This window comes from Mauremys mutica, chromosome 2 (assembly GCF_020497125.1).
Source record: "Mauremys mutica isolate MM-2020 ecotype Southern chromosome 2, ASM2049712v1, whole genome shotgun sequence".
Lineage (NCBI taxonomy): Eukaryota > Metazoa > Chordata > Testudines > Geoemydidae > Mauremys > Mauremys mutica.
Genome location: NC_059073.1, coordinates 214,127,655 through 214,149,515, shown reverse-complemented (window position 1 = coordinate 214,149,515; position 21,861 = coordinate 214,127,655). Strand labels below are relative to the sequence as shown.

Here is a 21,861-nt window from a genome sequence, read left to right as displayed (position 1 = left end):
CACTGGCGTTCTCCTGGGCAGCAGCAGCGGCCGGGGAGCTTGAGAGGAGGAGTGGCCCCCGGGCAAGCGGGGGAAACTTCGAGGTGAAGAGGCTGCTGGCGCAGCCCGAGCACTGGAGACTGACAGGTATCTGCCCCATCCCGGCACCACCTGCCCCCTAGCCCAGTGAGTGTTACCTGCCCCACCAGCCTCAGTGCCCTGCCCCATACTGTCAGCCACCCCAAGCTCACTGTGACACCAGCACCCCTTGGCAAAGGGCCCCCTGATCTTCACAAACAGCTGTCACTGCAGGCCTGACAAACTCACTGCACCCCACATGTCTCTTAGAGGGCACTTACCCACAAAGAGGAACATGGAAGGGATCTACACAAGTCTGGTAACTTGTCAAGAGTAAGAACCTTTGTGAGATGTGTGCATGGGTAATATTGAAGGAATAATGTATTTACCTTAAAAGTCTGCTTTATAGACTTGGAGTAGAAATTAGTCGCCAGGGGATGATGGCCCTTTGAGGTAAGGGGGATTTGTCTCCCTGCCTAACCTGGCTGGTGATACAATGCAAGGCTCAGTTGTTTAGCTTTGCACAATAGTAAAACAATTGAAACGTCTTAAAGGTAAAAAAGAAACATTACAAAGCTCTTACCCGTTTTGACAGGCTGTTTATAATGCTAAGTTTACTAGTTTTCAGAGGTTGTCGGGGAGGAGGGCGGAGGGGGGCGCAAGGTGGAAGTTTTGCCTAGGGCTGAAAGTAGGTGATCCCAAAGAGATGAGCCACTCACTAAAGACCTCTAAGAGTCCCTCTAGTGAGCCCAGATCGAGCCAGAAACAATCTGTGGCTCCTTCAGTATCTTTGATACTGATGGCGCTAAAGCCGTCTAGAGTTGGTACCCAGCGCACGCATATTATCAAGCCAACAAAGTCAGTCAGCCGCCCAAACACCCAATGCTCACGGGCGAGGAGTTCCAGTACAATGGGGGCATGAGAAACATAGATTTTCCACTCTAGGGAAGGCTACATTGACTACATGGTCAGCACCGGCACCAACCTCGGTGCCCCTGGCATCAGTGGACCCCTCGGCACTGACAGCTATCGGCACCGATACCAGTACCACCTGCACCCACAGACTGCAGGTGTGCATCAGATCTCTCAGTCTCTGATGCATCGGACTCGCCCCTTCTCGTTACCAAGACTCCAGTACCAAGCTCACTGGGAGTAGTGGACACAATGGCATCCCTATGCCATGCCCCGCCTCTCTCCTCTTCAGACTCAGTGAGCGAGAGGACTTGGGTTCTCACTGCTTGTTCTGCCCACCATACGGGTCACAATCTCACCATGGGCACCAAGTGTACCAGCCCGGCCCTCAACCTCCATGGTTTGGGCAGCCATAGTTCCAGCTGCCAGCACGCTACCCACAGTGGCTGTACTGAGACCTCTGGAAAACCCAGTGGCAACAAGCCTCACAGCCCCCTAGCAAGGTATATCAGGAGGCAAGGAGGCACCCTCCTTCACCAGCACCTTCAAAGGTGTCAGGCCCTCCTGAGCTATTGGGGGAACGAATGGAAACAAAAGCAGAAAAAGGGGATGTTTCTCTAGTTCATCACCTACCGAGGGGGTGATGCTCCTCCCGCCCTCCCCCTGCCATCCTTGGAGGATGACTTTAAATCATTCCAGGACCTAGCCCAAAGAGTGGCTGAAGCCCAGCAAGTGCAGCTGCATGAAGTAACTGAACCCCATTGTAAACTGGTGGGCATTCTCCACTCTTCAACCTCTACCAAATTGGCCCTCCCAGTTAACAAGGCATTCCTAGACCCTGCTAGAGTCGTATGGCAGACCCCTGCATCTGTCCCGTCAACATGCAAATGGATGGACAAAAAGTACTATGTGCCAGTAAAAGGCACAGAATTTTTGTTTTCCAACTGTCTCCAAATTCCATCATCGTGGATACGGTTAATTCCAAGGGTCATCAGTACCAACTTAAATCCACCCCCTATGACCACGATGGGAAGTGCTTGGACCTGTTTGGCAGGAAAGCTTATTCTTCAGCCACCCTTCAGTTCCAGGTAGCAAATTACCAGGCCTTGTTGGCCAAGTGTGACTATCAGAACTATGCAAAGTTAAATTCCTTTATTGACCAACTCCCAGATGCTTACAAGGACCAGTTCATGGCCATCATTAATGAGGGCCAGCTGATGGCAAAAAAATCTCCAATACACACTGGACACAGCAGCACACTTGGTTTTCACAGCTGTGGTTGTAGGAGGGCCTTAGGAGGAGCTTCCCTAAGGAGGTCCAAACTACAGTAGAGGACCTCCCCTTTTGAGGGAATGAAGTTGTTCGCCAAGAAGACAGACGCGCCTCTTCACACATTAAACGATTCTTGGGTGACTCTTCGGTCCCTGGGGATATACACACCAGCCTACAAGAGGAAATATAGCCCTCAGCCACAGTTCAAACCCCAGTCATCACAGTACACATCTCAATACCCATTGCAGAGATCATACGAGCCACAGAGAAAGAAATACAAATTCGCTAAGCGTAAACAATCGGGGCCACAACAGTCTTTCATCTCAACTCTCAACTTCGAAGCAACAGTTTTAATGGGTTGGTTGAGGTGCCAGTAGAACACTCTTCTCGTCACCACATTCTGGGAAAGCCCACTCCTCCTTTCGGAGACCGCCTTTCTCCATTCCACAGCACCTGGGAACAGATAACCTCCAACAAGTGGGTGCTGGAAATCATCCAGCATTGATATGCCATCCACTTCTCCTCCCTTCCACCTCCTAAACACCCTTCCCCATCCCTCTTCAGGAACCCTTCTTACGAAAATCTACTACGTTACACTGAGGAGATGGTTCACCTCTTAAGAGCTATAGAGCCTGTTCAGGGACATGTTCAGGGACAAAGGTTTTTACTCTCGTTACTTCCTGATACCGAAGAAAAGGGGAGGCTGGAGACCCATACTGGACCTCAGAAAGCTCAACAGATATGTGAAAACACAGAAATTAAAGATGGTCACCCTATCAACAATCATCCCGACTTTAGAAGAAGACTGATTCTTGGCCTTCAACCTGCAAGATGCTTTCACATCTCCGTCATACCGAGGCACAGGTGTTACCTTAGATTCACACTGAGCCAGGACCACTACCAGTATAGAATACTCCCTTTTGGCATCTCATTGGCCCCCAGGGTATTCGCTAAAGTCCTTTTGGTAGTGGTGGCCCACTTACGCTCTCAAGATATCATGATTTTTCCTTACCTGGACAATTGCCTTCTCAGGGAATGATCCTTCATGGAGGCCCAACAAGACACTCAAGCCACACGTCACCTGTTTTTGAGTCTGAACCTACAGATCAACGAACAAAAACGGACCTCAACACTGGTTTAAAGGGTAGAGTTCTTAGGAGCCAACCTCAACTCTATTCAGGCGAGGGCACTCCTGCCATATTACAGATTTTCAGTCTTTCATTGTTGATAGAGACTGTACAATCCAGCCCTCAAAACTTGGCCAGTCATTGCCTTCAACATGTGGGGCACATGGCCATGGGCACTTCAGTCATTGCTTATGCCAGGTTACACATGAGATGCTTCCAAGCATGATTTCGTTCAGTGTACAGACCAAACAGACAATAAAAAGAAGCTCCGAGTGATAGAAAATGTGTGTGCTCACTTCCTCCTGCTGATCGAGGACACACATACGAAGGTCATGATGGACAACGTGGCCTGCATGTACTATATAAACTGGCAGGGAGGTGCTAGGTCTCATTTCCTGTGCACAGAAGCATGGAAATTATGGAACTGGTGCATCTCCCACAATGTCCTAATATCAGCGGCCTACCTACCAGGAGTACACAACACCATGGCCGACCATCTCAGCCACAAATTCCCATTCAACTACGAATGGGAAATAGAGCCGACAACTCTACATGGCATATTCCGGCAATGGAGGACATGGGTAATAGACTTATTTGTTACTTACCAGAAAAAGAAATGTCTGCGGTACTGCTCCAGAGCAGGGATTGTACGTCACTCCAAGGGAGATGTTCTCTTCCTTCCTTGGGACAAGGGCTTTCCTTACGCCTTTCCCTGTTCTCTCTATTGCTGAAGGTCCTACTGAAGAGAAAAAGCAAGCACCATTCTGATTGCGCCCACCTGGCCTAGACAGACGTGCCCCCGCTTGCCCCAGACAGATGTGGTACCCAGTCACAGATGGCTTTATGTCCACCGATGACCCTGCCAATCACGCCCTACCTCCTGTCACAGAACGAGGGTCACACCTCCACCCGAGTCTCCAGGTTCTGCATCTCAAAGCCTGGCTTCTTCATGTGTTCCAGCACATAGCAGCATCTTGTTCTGAGAAGGTACAAGAAGTACTATTGCACAGTAGAAAGGATGCTACTCGTCGCACATAACTACAGAAATGGAAGAGATTCCAGATATGGTGCCAGCCCATGGATGTCAACCTGATTCAGCCAACCTACTGGTGGTTCTTGACTACCTGTTATCCTTAAAGAAGTTGGGTATCTCTGTTAGCTCGCTGAAGGTTCACTTGGCATCAATCACAACCTTCCGCCAGCAGGTGGAAGGCTACTCAATCTTCTCCCACCCAACTATGAAGAGGCTCCTTAAAGGAAACCTCTTCCCACAACCCAGGGCTTCCACTATGCAATGGGACCTCAACCTAGTGTTAAAGAACCTAACTAGACCACTATTTGAACCCATGGCCACTTGTTTGTTAATTCTCTTTTCCATTAAGATGGCATTCCTCGTTGCCATTACCTCTGCCAGAAGGATAGGGGACATAGCGGCCTTGATGGCACATCCCCCATTTACTGTGTTCTTCCCTGGCAAGGTCACACTCAGACCACATCCAAAGTTCACTCCAAAAGTGACTTCTACATTTCATGTGAATCAACTTATTCAGCTCCCAACATTTTATCCAAAACCTCATACGGATAATTGAGAGGTCATCCTCCATATGCTAGATGTGTGAAGAGCCTTTTATTTGGACAGGACAGAGTTCTTTAGAAAATCTCCAAAACTCTTCCTCTCCATTGTGGATAGATCGAAGGGTGCAGCGATCTCAGCTCAGTGCCTCTCCCAGTGGGCCTCTGGCTGTATTAAACTCTGCTATCAATTTTAGGGAGTAATCCTCCCATCCTCAATACACATGCATTCCACGAGGTCCATTTCCTCGTTGATTGCCTTTTCCAAGCTACATGGGCATCTGCCCATAACTTTGCAGATCACTATGTCATACTGGGGGATTCGGCTTCGGATGCCCAATTCGGGGCCTTAGTACTGTCATCTATATCAGACACAACTCTGAAGTTCCAGCCTCCAGCAGCGTGTGCTGCTCGGGAGTCACCTACAGTGAAACACTCACAGGGACACTATTCGAAGAATTTACTCACCTTGTGCAGGAATGATAGTTCTTCAAGATGTGTGTCTCTATGGATGCTCCATGACCCACCCACCTCCCCTCTGTTTCAGAGGTCCATTATTGACTCTGCCGTAGAGGGGAGCCATGCGTGTGCAGGTGGGATGGACTACTATTGAAATTCTCTGATCGACAGAACAGAGGCACACACACCTCTACAGTGGAGCACCTATAAGGATACTTATAGTGGAGCACCCATAGGGACAGATATCTCAAAGAACCATCATTACTGCACAAGGTGAGTAACTTCTTCCCTAAAACTTAGCATGTCCCTCGAGGTAGGGAGTGCCCACTTATCCCCCGTACCCCCCTGCTTCAGGTTTCCATCTGCTTATGTACAGACCATGCCTCTCTTTCTTTGCTTCTAGGGATGCTCTTTTAACAGTTCTCAAGTTCTTTAAGATTTTCTTCCCCTTTCCCAAACTGAGAGATTGCTATGCTCTTCTAGAGACCAGACTTCAAAGGCTTTGACCACTGTACTGTCAGTTGAGCACCGGTGATCAGGCTATCTAAACCACCTAACTTTGGTTCTGCAAATATGGAAAAACCACTTAAGAGTGTTTGAACCCCTCATTAGCCTTTGGCAAGCAACACCCTAACCATCTAACAGAGTGATGTAATATTCATAAAAATAATACAGGTATCTCTCACCTTCTTCACAAGTTGTTTCATCGATTTCTCCTCCTAATGAAAACAGTTTTACAAGGCCCCAAATATTGACTAACACTCAGACAAAAAGGGGCAACAATAGATGGATGAATACACATAAATCTTACAGTCAGGTTTCTGGTACAAATAATTGCATTTTGAAGCTCAAATACTCTTTTCATTAATACCAAGTGTAACAGTCAGATCTCATTCAGATTAGATAAAACAGTGTATATATTTGAAGGTACAGCAAAAAAAGCAGAAAACAAAATTTTTTAAACAATAACTGCTTAATGGGACATCCGCGGAAAGATCGTTCAAGCTAATTTATCAATTTAGCTACGTGAATAGGCCAATTAACCCAGTTCAAACCATGTCTGAAACCTGCTTGCTATCTAACAGCCAAAGATCTCTCTCCCTGAGATCACATGTGTGGGAGTGTCCTTCACTCACTGACTCATGCCCGTCACCCCAATCGGGGTATGGGCCACCAACTACAGATCTCCAGAGTCCTCTATCCTGGGCCATTCGCTCTAGCTGGTTCCAGGTATAGCCCATTTTTTTGCTATCAGCCTGAAGGTCACGTCTCCAGGTGTTTCTTGGACGGCCTCTTTTCCGCTTGCCTTGGGGGTTCCACCGCAGTGTCTGTCTAGTGGTGTTAGTTGGCTGCTTGCGTAGTGTATGTCCTATCCAGCCCCACCTTCTCCTTCTGATTTCTTCCTCTGCTGGGAGTTGACGGGTCCTCTCCAAGAGGTGGATGTTACTGATGGTGTCTGGCCAGCGGATCTGGAGAATCCTTCTGAGGCAGCTATTAATGAAGGTCTGGATCTTCCTGATGGTTGTTTTGGTTGTCCTCCAGGTTTCAGCTCCATACAGTAGGACTGATTTCACGTTGGAGTTGAACAGTCGAATTTTTATTGCCAAAGACAACTCTCTGGAGCTCCAGATGTTCTTGAGCTGTAAGAAGGCTGCTCTTGCCTTACCAATCCTTACTTTGATATCTGCGTCTGTGCCACCCTGCTTGTCGATGATGCTACCTAGGTAGGTGAAGGACTGCACTTCTTCCAAGGGGCTTCCATTCAGTGTGACTGGGTCGTTGCTGATGGAGTTAATCCTAAGGATCTTGGTCTTGTCCTTGTGGATGTTGAGGCCAACCTGTGATGACGTGGCTGCCACTACATTAGTCTTCTCTTGCATCTGCTGTTTACTGTGCGAAAGGAGTGCAAGGTCGTCGGCAAAGTCCAGGTCATCAAGCTGGGTCCACAACGTCCACTGGATTCCGTTCCTATGCTCGTAAGTGGATGTCTTCATAATCCAATCGATGACGAGGAGAAAGAGAAGTGGTGACAACAAGCATCCTTGTCTGACTCCAGTTCGCACCTGGAAGCTGTTTGTGAGCTGCCCTCCATGGATCACTCTACAGTGTATACCGTCGTATGAGTTCTTGATCAGGTTGATCACCTTTGCTGGGATGCCATAGTGCCAAAGGAGCTTCCAGAGGGTCTCTCAATCCACGCTATCAAACGCTTTTTCATAATCAACAAAGTTGATGTACAACGAGGAGTTCCACTCCATAGACTGCTCGACTATGATGCAGAGCGTTGCTATCTGGTCCGTGCAAGATCTGTTCTGCCGGAAACCTGCCTGTTCATCTCGTAGCTGTGGATCGACGGCATCCTTCATTCTCTCTAAGAGGACTCAGTTGAAAACCTTCCCTGGCACCGACAGGAGTGTGATTCCTCTATAGTTGTCACAATTGCTGAGGTCTCCTTTCTTGGGGATTTTGATGAGGTATCCCTCTTTCCAGTCTGCCGGAATCACTTCTTCTTCCCATATTTTCTCAAAGAGGGGGTACAGCATTTCCACTGAAGCATCCAGGTCTACTTTCAGGGCCTCTGCTGGGATGTTGTCAGGTCCAGCCGCCTTCCTGTTCTTCATCATGGTGATGGCTTTTCTGATCTCATCTCTGGTTGGTTTATCGCAATTGATTGGGAGGTCCTCGTTGGCTGGGTCGATGTCTGGTGGATTTGGTGGTGCTGGTCTGTTCAGGAATTCCTCAAAGTGCTCCGCCCATCTGTTCATCTGTTGTTCTATTCCTGTTATAGACTTTCCCTGCTTGTCTTTAACGGGACGTTCTGGCTTGCTGAACTTTCCAGACAGTCGCTTGGTAGTATCGTACAGCTGTTTCATGTTGCCGCTGTATGCTGCCTGCTCCGCTTCTGCTGCCAGTCCATCCACATAATCTCTCTTATCCTTCCTAATATTCCTCTTCACTGCTCTGTGGGCTTCAGCATACTCTTTTTGAGCTTTGGCCTTTGCTGCTCTAGTCCTGCTGTTGTTGACTGCTGCCTTCTTCTTCTTTCTGTCTTCTATCTTAGTCAAGGTCTCTGCTGTGATCCACTCTTTCTGCTGGTGTTTCTTAATTCCAAGCACTTCCTGGCATACTGACCTAAGTGTCTCTCTCACTTTCTGCCATCTGTTGAGTACACTGTCTTCCTCTTCCTCAGACCGATCCTGTAGTACTGAAAACTTATTTTTCAGTGTCAGTCCAAAATCTTCCTTGGTCTTATGGTCCTTCAGAAGGCTGACGTTGTACTTCGCTCTTCTGTCTGATGCGTCTATCCAGTTCTTCTTCAGCTTCAGCTTCAATCTGGCCACCACTAAGTGATGGTCGGACGCCGCGTCTGCTCCTCTTCTAAGGCCTTGTCTACACTACAAGACTATTTCGAATCTACTTAAGTCGAATTTGTGGATTCGACCTTATGAAGTCGAATTTGTGTATCCACACTAAATACACTAATTCGAACTTCTGAGTCCACATTAACAGGGCCGGCGTCGACTTTCGAAGTGGTGCACTGTGGGAAGCTATCCCACAGTTCCCGCAGTCCCCGCTGCCCATTGGAATGCTGGGTAGAGCCCCCAATGCCTGCTGGGGGAAAAAATGTGTCGAGGGTGGTTTTGGGTAACTGTCGACATTGAACCGTCAATCACGCCCTCCCTCCCTGAAAGCGCCGGCGGGAAATCTGTTCGCGCCCTTCTCTGGTCGGTTACAGCGCGGACGCCACAGCACTGCGAGCATGGAGCCCGCTGCGATCATCGCTGCACTTATGGCCGTTGTCAACTCCTCGCACCTTATCGTCCACCTCTTCCACAGTCAGCTGCTGAGAAATCGGGCGAGGAGGCTCCGGCAGCGCGGTGAGGAGAGTGGCGCAGACCTCTCACAAAGCAGGGTACGCCGCGCCGTGGAGATCATGGTGGCAATGGGTCAAGTTCATGGTGTGGAACGGCGATTCTGGGCCCGGGAAACAAGCACGGACTGGTGGGACCGCATAGTGCTGCAGGTCTGGGATGAATCACAGTGGCTGCGAAACTTCAGGATGCGTAAGGGCACTTTCCTTGAACTGTGTGACTTGCTGTCCCCTGCCCTGAAGCGCCAGGACACACGGACGCGAGCAGCCCTGAGTGTGCAGAAGCGAGTGGCCATAGCCCTCTGGAAACTTGCCACGCCAGACAGCTACTGGTCAGTAGCGAACCACTTTGGCGTGGGCAAATCTACCGTGGGGGTTGCTGTGATTCAAGTAGCCCACGCAATCGTTGAGCAACTGCTCTCAAAGGTAGTGACTCTCGGAAACGTCCAGGACATCATAGATGGCTTCGCCGCGATGGGATTCCCAAACTGCGGTGGGGCTATAGATGGGACTCACATCCCTATCCTGGCACCAGCCCACCAGGCCAGCGAGTACATTAACCGAAAGGGCTACTTTTCAATGGTGCTGCAAGCACTGGTGGACCATAGGGGACGTTTTACCAACATCTTCGTTGGGTGGGCGGGCAAGGTTCATGACGCGCGTGTGTTCAGGAACTCTGGTCTCTTCAAACGCCTCCAGGCAGGTACTTTCTTCCCGGATCACAAAATAACGGTTGGGGATGTGCAGATGCCTACAGTGATCCTCGGGGACCCGGCCTACCCGCTAATGCCCTGGCTCATGAAGCCCTATACAGGCGTCTTGGACAGTGAGAAGGAACTCTTCAACTACCGGCTGAGCAAGTGCAGAATGGTCGTGGAGTGTGCTTTTGGACGTCTCAAGGGGAGATGGCGGAGCTTACTGACTCGCTCGGACATCAGCGAAAAGAATATCCCCGTAGTTATTGCTGCTTGCTGTGTGCTCCACAATCTCTGTGAGAGCAAGGGCGAGACCTTTTTTGCCGGATGGGAGGTTGAGGCAAATCGCCTGGCTGCTGTTTACGATCAGCCAGACACCCGTGCCAAGAGAATATCCCAGCGGGAAGCGCTGTGCATCCGGGAGGCTTTGAAAGCTAGTTTCCTCGCAGAGCAGGGTAACCTGTGACTGTACACTTGATTTTAAGAGAGCCTGATCATGGGCCTGTGTCTGTATGTGTCGAGTTAGATCTGAGCTCACAAACCCGGTTCTCCAAGTTTCCCCCACTTCCAAAGCACGTTTTAAAACTAATGAAATGTTACAGTAATTAATAATAAATCTTTCGTTGACTTTGCATTTCTGTTCCTGGGTTGAAACATGGAAGCATACTGTGCTGGGTTCGGTGTGCACTGATGTACAGACCGCTTGTCCAATACAGGACGGACAGCCTCCTGCTTCTACATAGGTCTGTGGGGTGGGGGACGGTTTACAGTGGTTGTGCATGTAGGGGTGGGTTTGCAGGAATGGGTGGGTTTGCAGGAAGGAGCGAGGGGTGCCGTCTTTGGATAGGGGTTTGCATGACGGCAGTGGGCTGTGGGTTTGGGCGTTGGAAGGGGTGAGGGGTGTGGGGGAAGGGTGAGTATCTGTCCCTGGATGAGGGCTCTTTTTGGGGCTCAGGGCAGCGGAGAGGCTCGTGGCTACGGTCGAAGTGCATCATAAGGGAAGCCTGCCTTTACATTCGGGGATGGCAGGCGCCAGGACCCTGGACAAGCATACACATCAACGAATCACCCAGGGCAGCATACACCACACAGACTGACCCTGGTGACTAGTGACTGCAGTCTGTGTGTGCCCTGCAGTTGACCCTGCCCCCAAGTCTGTACCCTGGTAATGTGGGCTATGCACTGCAATTAAAAATCCCCCCCACACACACACAAAGTCTTCTGACACGAGAAACGTGACGGAAACAGTGAGTAACAGCAAACCGCTTTTAATAATGTTATACACAGTGGGGGGTTGAAACTTGGATTTGGGACTGGGTGATCCTGTAAGGGAAGAACTTCTACAAATTTAGAGCGCGAGAGGTGTCTTGTACATTAGCGCTCTGCTGCGGTGCAGTGACAGTTCTCACGGCCCCTACCGCCCCTCCTTCTTGTAACTTTGGGTGAGGGGGGGACAGGACTTCTTGGCGTTGGAGGGCGGTTGCAGATGCAGTGCAGGGGGGCTCTCTCCTCCTGCCTGCGGTCCTGCAGAACATCTACAAGGCGCCGGAGCGTGTCCGTTTGCTCCCTCATTAGACCAAGCAGCGTTTGAGTCGCCTGCTGGTCTTCCTGCCACCACCTATCCTCCCGTTCGATGTGTGTGCGATGCTGCTGACACAGGGTCTCCCTCCACTGTCTCTGCTCTGCCGCCTCTGCTCTGGAGCAGGCCATCAGTTCCTGGAACATCTCGTCCCTAGTCTTTTTCTTTCGCCGTCTAATCTGAGCCAGCCTCTGCGAGGGGGATGCCGGGGCAGTCCGGGAAAGAGCCGAAGCTGTGTGATGCGAAAAAGTAAGTGATTTCCTTGAACAAATACAGGTTTGCGGACAGTGAACACAGTCAAGTCAGTTTAAGAGAGCAAGACTATACAGGGCACCAAGTCTCGCGAGATCTCAGAACTAGTTCGAGATTTTGGAGTACGCTCTCATTGGCGGTGCCATTGCACAGGAGAGCGGACAAGCGGGGAGAGACAGCTGAATCCGTCTTGCAGACGGTCCTGGTAAGCCTTACAATAGATAATGCTTATCAGTTAGTGGATAGCTGTGCTCTCCTGCTAAAGGCAATGTGGAAAGCAGAAAGGATGATCCTTTTGCAGCCCCTCCCGCCAGTGCACGGGAAAGATCAATGTATGCTTGTTCTCTGTGGCCTCTAGCACGTGGCTGTTAGGCGAGGGTCATTGTTATGCAACCTAATTTTAAACCATTAACACTAGTAACAATACACTAATTGCCCTACTTAGATGCAGTATTTCCAGAACGAGATCACCCTGAGGCGGGTCACCCGTGCCCAGAAAGAGAGGATGCTAAGGGAAGCGCTGCACCGACCAGGACCATATGCAGCAATGCTCGTGGAGGCGATGATACCTCTGTATATTCGGATGTCCTGGCAAGGAAGAGTTTGCTTCAACGGAGCGCCCAACAAGGCACCTCTCCCAAGAAACCTCCTGCGGAGGCTTTTCGAGGAACTGTATGACACCTTCGTTGAATTGTCGCTAGAGGATTTTTCTTCAATCCCTCTTTGTGTGGACCTACTTTTCTTATAGTTTAATATTTACAATTTTTTATATAGTGTTTCTATTTTTTCTATACATATTTTATAAAAAATAAATGTTTACACGTCTATAGCACTTACCGCCTGATCCTTCCCCTGATTCTGAGTCCGGGTTAACGGCAGGGGAGGGTTGGTAGGGGATCTCTGTGAGGGTGATGAAGAGATCCTGGCTGTCAGGGAAAGCGGGAGTGGGTTCGCTGTCGCCTGCGCCGTCCTCCAAAGACCATTCCTCATCTTCCCCATCGGCGAACATCGAGGAGGAACTGTCCCGGTGCACTATTCCGTCCTCGGAGTCCACCGTCACTGGTGGGGCAGTGGTGGCAGACCCACCTAGAATGGCATGCAGTGCCTCGTAGAAGCGGCATGTCTGGGGCTTGGCTCCGGAGCGTCCGTTTGCCGCTCTGACTTTTTGATACCCTTGTCTTAGGTCCTTGACTTTCACACGGCACTGCATCGCATCCCGGCTGTATCCTTTGTCTTTCATGGCTTTCGAGACCTTCTCGAAGGTCTTTGCATTCCGCTTGCTGGAGCGCAGCTCCGAGAGCACAGACTCCTCGCCCCACACAGCGATCAGATCCATGACTTCCCGGTCAGTCCATGCTGGGGACCTCTTTCTATTCTGGGATTGCCCGGACTCCTCTGCTGGAGAGCTCTGCATCGTTGCAGGTGCTGCGGAGCTCGCCCCGATGTCCAGCCAGGACGTCAGATTCAAAGTGCCCAGACAGGAAAATGAATTCAAATTTTCCCGGGTCATTTCCTGTGTGGCTGGTCAGAGAATGAATCCAAGCTCGGACTGCTGTCCAGAGCATCAACAGAGTGGTGCACTGTGGGATAGCTCCCGGAGCTACTAAGTTCGATTTGCATCCACACCTAGCCTAATTCGAGCTAGCCATGTCGAATTTAGCGTTACTCCACCTGTCGGGGTGGAGTACCAAATTCGAACTAAAGAGCCCTCTAGTTCGAATTAAATGGCTTCCTGGTGTGGACGGTTGAGCGGTTAGTTCGAATTAACGCTGCTAAATTCGAATTAAAGTCCTAGTGTAGACCAGGCCTAACTTTAACATCCTGCAAGGATCTTCTGAACTTCTTGCTAATGCAGACATGGTCGATCTGGTTGTCTGTCGTGCCTGCTGGCGATACCCAGGTATTCTTGTGGATCTGCTTGTGAGGAAAGATGCTACCTCCTATGACCAGGTTGTTAAGTGCACACAGATCCACAAATCTCTCTCCTTTCTCACTAATCTCTCCCAGAGCATGGGTCCCCATGACTTGTTCGTATCCTGTGTTGTCAGGTCCAATTTTGGCATTAAAGTGTCCCATAAGGATGGTGATGTCTTTGTCTGGGAGAATCTCTAATATTTTCTGGAGTCTGTTGTAAAAGTAGTCTTTATCCTCCTCTTCACTGTCATTAGTTGGAGCGTAGCACTGAACAACATTCATCTTAATCCTCTTCATTTTAGTTCTGAAGGATGCTGTGATGATCCTGGGACCATGTGCCTCCCAACCAATCAGTGCTCTCTGTGCCTGCTTGGACAACATGAAGCCTACTCCCTGTGTGTGGGGTGTGTCGCTCTCTTCATGTCCTGAATACAGCAACAGCTCTCCTGTCAACAGTCGTCGCTGTCCAGCTTGCGTCCATCTTGTCTCGCTACTGCCTAGTAGGGTCAGGTTGTTGCTCCTCATCTCTGCTGCAACCTGCACCGTCTTTCCTGACTCATACATGGTCCTCATGTTCCATGTACCGATGGTAATCCTCCTGGTTGCAAGAAGGGTAATCGGCTTAGTGGCTTCCTCGTGGCTTTCACCACCCAGCGTCATGCGTCTTCGAGTTGAAGACCCTTCTTTTTCCAGGCTAAAAGTCTCTGTTATCTCTATTGTTGGTGTTTCTGTAGCAAGTTGATTTTTTATGGGGTGGAGTTGCTAGCCCCACGCCCAACCCTCCTCCTTTACCCTGACTTGGGACAGGCAGATGGCCCCAAAGGACCTCTCTGGTGGAGTTGGGAGTGTCCTTCCCCTGGGAGGAAATATTTCCCCCATACCACTGTTGGCCCTATTTCATGTATGAGGCATCATGCCTCTGGGATTCCTCAGGGAGCCCATTCCTGTGTGACTTGTGATAAATCCTTTTACAAGTGGAAAACACACTATTAACAATATCAAAACATCTACTGTTCTATCAAGAACAAAGAGCAATTCACCACTCTAGCTAAATCATTATTCTAATCTGTTTCCTCCTTTGACTCGTGAATCACATTTCCGCAAATCACCTTTGATCATCTACTCTAAGAGGCATCTCAGCAAATAAAGCATGGAAATTGCTGACTGCTCAGTGTTATCTGCTATATTCTAGTGACTGCCCTCTGTACGGTTTGTCTGTATGGTACTGAAGTGTGACTGAATGGCTGCTGAACCTCAGGACTTCCACTGAAAATAAGATGTGTGTCCATGAAGCTATCCCAGTAAGAAAAAAATTAATATTAATTGTATTGTTACAGTAGCATTGATCAATTCAGAGAGTGTTTAGTCTTGCAGTCATTAATACCTTCATGCTAGGAACTGTGCTCTTTGTTCAATGAACGAACGAACAGCTTACTGAACGATTGTGGCTTTAAGCCACTGTCCATGTTGTCAGTATTGAGCGACAGTGGCACACTGGCAGCTGCTCCCTCCTGCAAGTTCTTCACTCTGCAATGGTTCATGACCTCTGGGCTAAAGTTTTAATGCTGCTAGAAGCTAACAGCTCTAATCATTCCCCAGTGGACCCAATCAAACACAAGGGTTCTCCTTGGCCTAACTGCTCACTGCATAGACAATGATTGTAATAAACCAATGTCCTGAACCGTCTGCAAAGCCCCTTGTCTTAGGAGCCTACATTTTGTACCACTGCCTTTTACCCCACAAAATTCACTTTCCATTACAGCCCATCATTAGAATAATGAACCATACTTTGCATTTATAGAACACTTCCCGGGCCAGGATAAGTTTCACCTCCCTGTGCCAAGCTAGCCCCATGTGCTGGAGTGGGACTTCAGCCCACATTGCTACTGCCTGCCCTCCATCAGGGCTTCAGGGTTAGAGGGCAGTTTTGAAATCTGCCAGCATCTCCGCAGGAAACCCACGCACAAGGGCTGCTAAGGAGATGTACTGAATCTGTGTATTCACCAACTGCCCTGGCCTCACCCATTCTCTGGCCTGTGACAAATGCTTTTTAGGCTGTGTCTCCCCCTGAAGTGGGGAGTTTGTCATCAGCACAATCTGCCCTCCCACAGCAGACGTTCTGTCTCAGGGGCTTTATTCATGGGAACAAACTGACTTCTGGCCTAAGCAGGATTTAACCCTGCAACTTCAAAGCACAGTTCAGAGTCTGAGTTCAGACTAGAACCCCAAAGTTGCTTATTTGAAACTCTTCACTGCTTCTCTGAACCTCCAGTGTACAGTATTTGGCTGGAAATGAAGTTTGAACAGACTTTGTTCCTCCTTCAAATCCCTCCTTAAAACCTTCCTTTGCCATGGTGCCTACAAAAAACTTGGCAATGTTTACGCAGCTGATATGCTGAGACTACTGCCTATCATGCTGACTAGTACTGTGTCTTTGTTTCTTTGTGCTTCCCCATCTGCCTGTATCCACTTGTTGTCTCTTGACTTGTACTTTGATTGTAAACTCTTCGGGGCAGGAAGCATTTTTTGGTTCTGTGTCTGTGCAGCACGTAGCACAATGGTGTCGTGGTCCAAGGCTTGAGCTCCCAGACACTGCCGCATACAAATAATAACTAATAATCGAGGCCCTACTTCATTCATGACATTGCGGAAATTGTGGATCCCACAATATTAGGCTTCCACTGACATTTTGATTTTAATTAGCTTACTTTGCACAGGCCACAATTTTGCCTATATTTTGAGTATGCAGTTAGTACTGCACTAACATTCAAAGCCTATAAAATGTAAAAAGCTTAAGTGACTGGACTTGGTTTCTACAGCAGTTGTATTAAGACATTTAGTCTTCTGAATTTTATATTGTACCAGTCAGGTTTTGTTTTGTTTTTTAAATTAATGTAATATAGTTGCAGCAAAATGTCTGGTTACTAAAAAAAACCAAAACCCTAATACTTGAGTGTTTGTATTGTTCCAGCCAGGGATGCCAGAACGGGGGGGCCATGGCCCTCCCACTTCCTGGGCAGGTGGAGGGTTTGTGTCTCCCCAGCCTGGCTCCAGCTTCTGCCTTGGCCCGGGGGTGGGACCTCTGGAGGAAGAGAAGAGGAAAGTGAGGGGCCATGGAGGGGGCAGGGCACCCTGCTCCCCCACTTTTGAGATGGCTCCGCAGCCCCTGCCAGCAATTTTTTCTTAAACAAATAGGTCTACCTTGGCTTTTCCAAATTACCACTATTAATAAAGGTCCATTATTAGTTTCCCGTGATTTTCCATGTCTTGTCCACACTTCAGCCGCAGTTATTTGAAGATCATACCACAATTCAAGTAGGGCCTTACTAATAATAATCATGTCAGGTAAATTCTCTTTGGACAAGAAATTCTGTGAGGAGTTCTGTGAGTATTTCTTCTTCCAGGTGGAAGCTCAGATGCTTGTGAAAATGGAAAATGATGGGGTGGGGGGAATTAAACAAGCAAGTTTTATTCAACTTTGGCTTGTGAAATTAGCAAAAGCTCAATTGTTTCCTATTTTGTTCAACTGGGGCACTAATCCTTACTGAAAATGCTATCATAATATTTCTAGTTTAATTTCAGGGAGGGTTGTGAAAAATATTTTCCATTCTTTAGTTCTTTATTTTTATTAGCCATGTTAGTTGATCCATTCTGCTTTTAAAAGAAAGAAAAGCAAAACAATCTGAACACTCTTATATGGCTGAGAAAGAGTTATGTGCATCATGAATACAGTAGGAACAACCTTGCTCAAAGAGCGATGGACTGCCACCTAGTGAGGTTAGATAAATATACAGAATTATATTCTGTGAATTAATGGAAGACCACTGACCTCTATAGGCCACATTCTTCACTGGTATAACTCCGGTGTTCTCAATGGAGTGCTACCAGTGTTGAATTTGGACCACTGACTTCAGTGGAGTAGCATCACAGTAACTGAGGTGAGAAGTTGGCCAGTGAGTGACAAATATAGTGGGGAAGATGTCAAGTCAGGTGTAAGCTGTCAGAAAATGAGTAAACATGGCACAGTGTACCTGGCACTGCCTTGATGCTCAGTGGGTGGGCAGAATTAGTTGCATTTACCAGTTAAATTGCATAGCAAGTAGAGGAGAGGGCCAAGTGATACAGTGTACAAGGCCAGCAGCCACAAATAGCAAGGACCTCAACAGAATAGTAAAAAGTGTGTGTTTGGTCAGGGGATGGAACATGCCTTCACATGTTGCCCCCGTGGTTTAATTTATAGTCCAAGGGGCCAGTAAAGAGTGTGGGATTAGTGGATTAATTAGGGAATGTTAATCCCATGGCACAAAACCGGACAGCAGAGTCTGAGCCACTTATAGCAAAGCCAGAAGAATGATTTTTGCTGTGGCAAATTGTTTAAGGATGTCTCTGCTGTAAAACTAGAAGTAACAGGAGGAGACAGAGCAAAGGAAAATTTAGGCTGAGTAAAATGGAAAATAGCCCAGAAAGAGGTGGTGGAAGCCACATTCCTTGATCTCATTAAAACTAGACTGGGTAAAGTACTATAGAATATACGATAGGGAAAAGTGTTACATTGGCTGAGAGCTGGACTAGCCAACCTAATAGATCTTTTCCATCTCTAATTTACTTAGCCACAGTTTTGGAGGGGGCAGCAGTAGGCCAAGGAACTACAGGAAAAGATGAATCATAGTTCTACTGTATGAGAAGCCATTATGAGTTAATGTAACTTGCTTGTATAATGCATGTTGTTTGTAACGCACTGGGGTGTCGTTGGTGTGACCTACTGGTTGGAACAGGAGTCTGGCCTAGTGATTGGAGCAGAATCAGAAAGCAGAACCAGAGGTGTGGTCAGAGAACAAGCCAGTCATCAGATCCAGGAATCAATAGTTCTGAGGAAGGCAGGGACTAGGGCAGGAGCAGGGACAGGGCTGGTACAAGAAGCAAGTCTGGCACAGCTGCAGGTATGGAACACATTGATCAGACACTGTGTTGCTGTTGCTATCAGGCTTAAACAGGGATCTGTTGGCTCTTCTGTCCAATCAGGGAGCACAGTCAATTAGTGAGGGTTCATTGGGCCCAGCCAAGCTCATTGGGTTACTAGGTGACCGTGCAAGTAGCCACCTGAGTTCCTGACAGTTTTGCCCCTCTAATGTTTAATCCATAGTGAAGATAAAAGCCTACTACCGCTTCCCACTAATGGAGTTACTTCTTTACAGTGGTGGGTGTCTGTGCATTGGTGAAGGTGACACATTCATACCCTCTGATGACCTGTGGTGAGGTTTGTTGCACTTAGCTGCATTCTCTGCATTGCTGCAAGCCTTAACCCCATCATCTCCCTTATCATAAAGTTCTATAGAATTTCATAGAAAATGAACTTTTCTGTAGCTGTTTGGAACTGGCCTATAGAGTGTTTGAGAGAGTGAAATCCTTGCTATACAGTTCTGTAGGATGGTTCAGAAAATCATAAAGAGAGATGATGCTCTATTACATTTTTTAAGTTTTTGCAGAAATTTCTATACCTTTTTAGTTTCTTACATATTAAAATCTACAGGATTTTCCCATAAAAATGGCAGCCTAACTGGCTCAGTTGGCACGTTACTGTTGGCTCCCGTAACACCTCTGATGGGGCAATGGAGTATGTAGGCAAAGTTGATACATCTTAGAGTAGCATTAACTTACATGGAACTGTCAATGTGTGTTCCATGACTTTCAGTGGGGAACATGGTGGAGACAGGCTGCTTTCAGATTCCTTTTCCTCTGCCTCTCTACAGCCCCCAACCCGGTATTTCACAGGCTACTCTGGTATGTGAAATTGATGCAGAGGCTATACTTCCCTTACTGCACCACTTTTTGCACAAACTATGAGGTCTTCCACTCCACTCACTGTAGCATGTAATGGAGAGAAGCATATGGGGGGTTGATTCTATGATAATTTGATGTTCGATATAGTCCTGTTCCTGATTCACCCATTATTTCCAATAGGTGCAGATGATTTAACTTCTTATCGTGAAGATACTTCCTGTAAAAGTATTCCAGGGTGGAGTAGTACTTTGAGTGACATCATCAGAATAATGAACCATTTATAGAACACTTTGTGGGCTAGATCAAGGATAAATTTACCTCACTGTGCCAGGCTAGCCCCATGTGCTGGAGAGGGGAATCAGACCACATTGCTGCTGTCTGCCCTCCGTCAAGGGTTCAGGGTTAGAGGGCGGATTTGAAATCTGCCAGCAGCTCCGCAGGAAACCCGTGCACAAAGGCTGCTGAAGGGAATCCCTTGAATCTGTGTATTCTCCGACTGCCCTGGACTCACCTACTCTCTGGACAATGGCAACCACTTTTGAGGTTGTGCTGGCTCCCTGAATTGGGGAGTTTGTCGTCACCACAATGTTCTCACCCTTCTGCAGACTTTGTATCTCAGGTGCTTTCTTCATGGAAACATGCTGACTTCTGGCCTCAGCAGGATTTAACCCTGCACCTTCAAAGCACAGTACACCTAGACTTATGTGTATATTATGGTTGCCAACTTTCTAATGGCTCAAAACCAAACACCATAGTCCTGCCCCAGTTCACTACATTCCCCCTCCCTTGGTGGTTCGCTCTCCCCCGCCCTCACTCACTGTCATTGGGCTGGGGCAGGGGGTTGGGGTGTTGGAGCAGGTGAGGGCTCTTAACTGGGGTTGTGGGCTCTGGAATGGGGCCAGAAATGAGGGTTTCAGGGTGCAGGTGGGGGCAGGGATTTGGGGTGCGGGAGGAGGTGATGGCTTCGGCTGAGGGTTCAGTCTCTGGGGTGAGGTTGAGAATGAGGGGCTTGGGGTGCAGGAGAGGGTCTCCAGGCTGGGTGTGGGGCAGAGGGATTCAGAATGTGAGAGGGGGCTGTGGGTTGAGGCAGGGGGTACAGGCTCTGGCCTGGGAGTGCGGACTCTGGGGTGGGGCTGGGGATGAGGGGTTTGGGGTGCAGGGTGGGGCTCCAGGATGGCAGGTGGGGCTGAGGGATTTGGAGTGTGGGAGGGAGCTGTAGGTTGAGGCAGGGGTTTGGGGTGTAGGAGGGTGTGAGGGCTCTGGGCCGGGGGTGCTGGCTCTGGGCTGGGAATGAGGGGTTGGGGGTACAGGAGGGGGCTCCAGGCTGGGGCCAAGGGATTCGTAGTGTGGGGGGGGCTATGGGCTGAGGTAGGGGGTTGGAGTGCAAGGGATGAGGGCTCTGGACTGGGGGTGCGGGCTCTGGGCTGTGGCCGGGGATGAGGGGTTTCGGGTATGGGGGGGTAAGGGCTTGGGGTTGGGGCAAGGGCTTACCTTGGGCGGCTCCCGTTAGTGGCACAGCAGGGCTAATGCAGGCTCCCTGCCTGTTCTGGCAACACCCTGCACCCCGGAAGCAACCAGCAGGTCTGGGTCCTAGGTGCGGGGGGGCACAGACAGGAAGCTCTGTGCCTCACCCGCAGGCACTGCATCCCCAGTTCCCATTGGCCAGAAACTGGCCAATGGGAGTGTGGAGCTGGTGCTTGGGGCAGGAGCAGCACGCATAGCCCTGTGGGGCCCCCGTCTAGGAGCCGTACCTGTTGGTCACTTCCGGGGCACAGCACGATGCCAGGACAGGTATGGACAAGCCTTCCTGAGATCCACAGCACCGCTGACCGAACTTTTAATGGCCTGGTTGGCAATGCTGACTGGAGCCGGCAGGGTCCCTTTTCAACCGGGTGTTCCGGTCGAAAACCGGACACCTGCTCACCCTAATGTGTATACTGGTAAATGCCATGTCTTCCACTAAATATCTAAGTATCTTGGAGACCTTGTCTGCTTTGTTGTTGTGCTCAGTCTTGTTTAGGGATATGCAGACAATGGGCTGGATTCTACTGTCACCCAACTGTAACTTAATTGATTTCAGTGAAATCATGTCTTGGTTCACATTACCATAAGTGAGAGAAGAATCTGGCCTGTTCAGTATAGTTCATCATTTTACCCCTCACGGTGGATTTTCTCACTCTTACTGAGGGGAAGCAGGCCTTGGAAATAAAGGATAGTTTTGGGACAAGGTTTGAGCTTGATTCCTGGATCTGTCCAGACTTCCTGGCAAATCACTTCAATCTGTCTGTGCCTCAGTTTCCCATTCCAAAAAATGGAGCTAGGCAAAGGGTAGGAGAAAGGAATAATTGCTATCTTCTCTATTTACTCTTT

At 48.8% G+C, this 21,861-nt stretch overlaps 1 protein-coding gene and 1 long non-coding RNA gene across 6 annotated transcripts in view; one reads left to right on the top strand and one right to left on the bottom strand.

Annotated features, from left to right (window-relative positions):
* Nucleotides 1-21,861, top strand: part of FYCO1 (FYVE and coiled-coil domain autophagy adaptor 1) — an 81,266-nt gene that overhangs the window by 52,608 nt on the left and 6,797 nt on the right. The window lies entirely within an intron of this gene.
* On the bottom strand, nt 3,987-21,260 carry LOC123364857. Its single transcript, XR_006577315.1, has 3 exons — nt 20,983-21,260; nt 4,246-4,347; nt 3,987-4,107 (listed from the first exon to the last, which is right to left on the bottom strand). It is a non-coding gene; the product is annotated as an uncharacterized LOC123364857 (long non-coding RNA).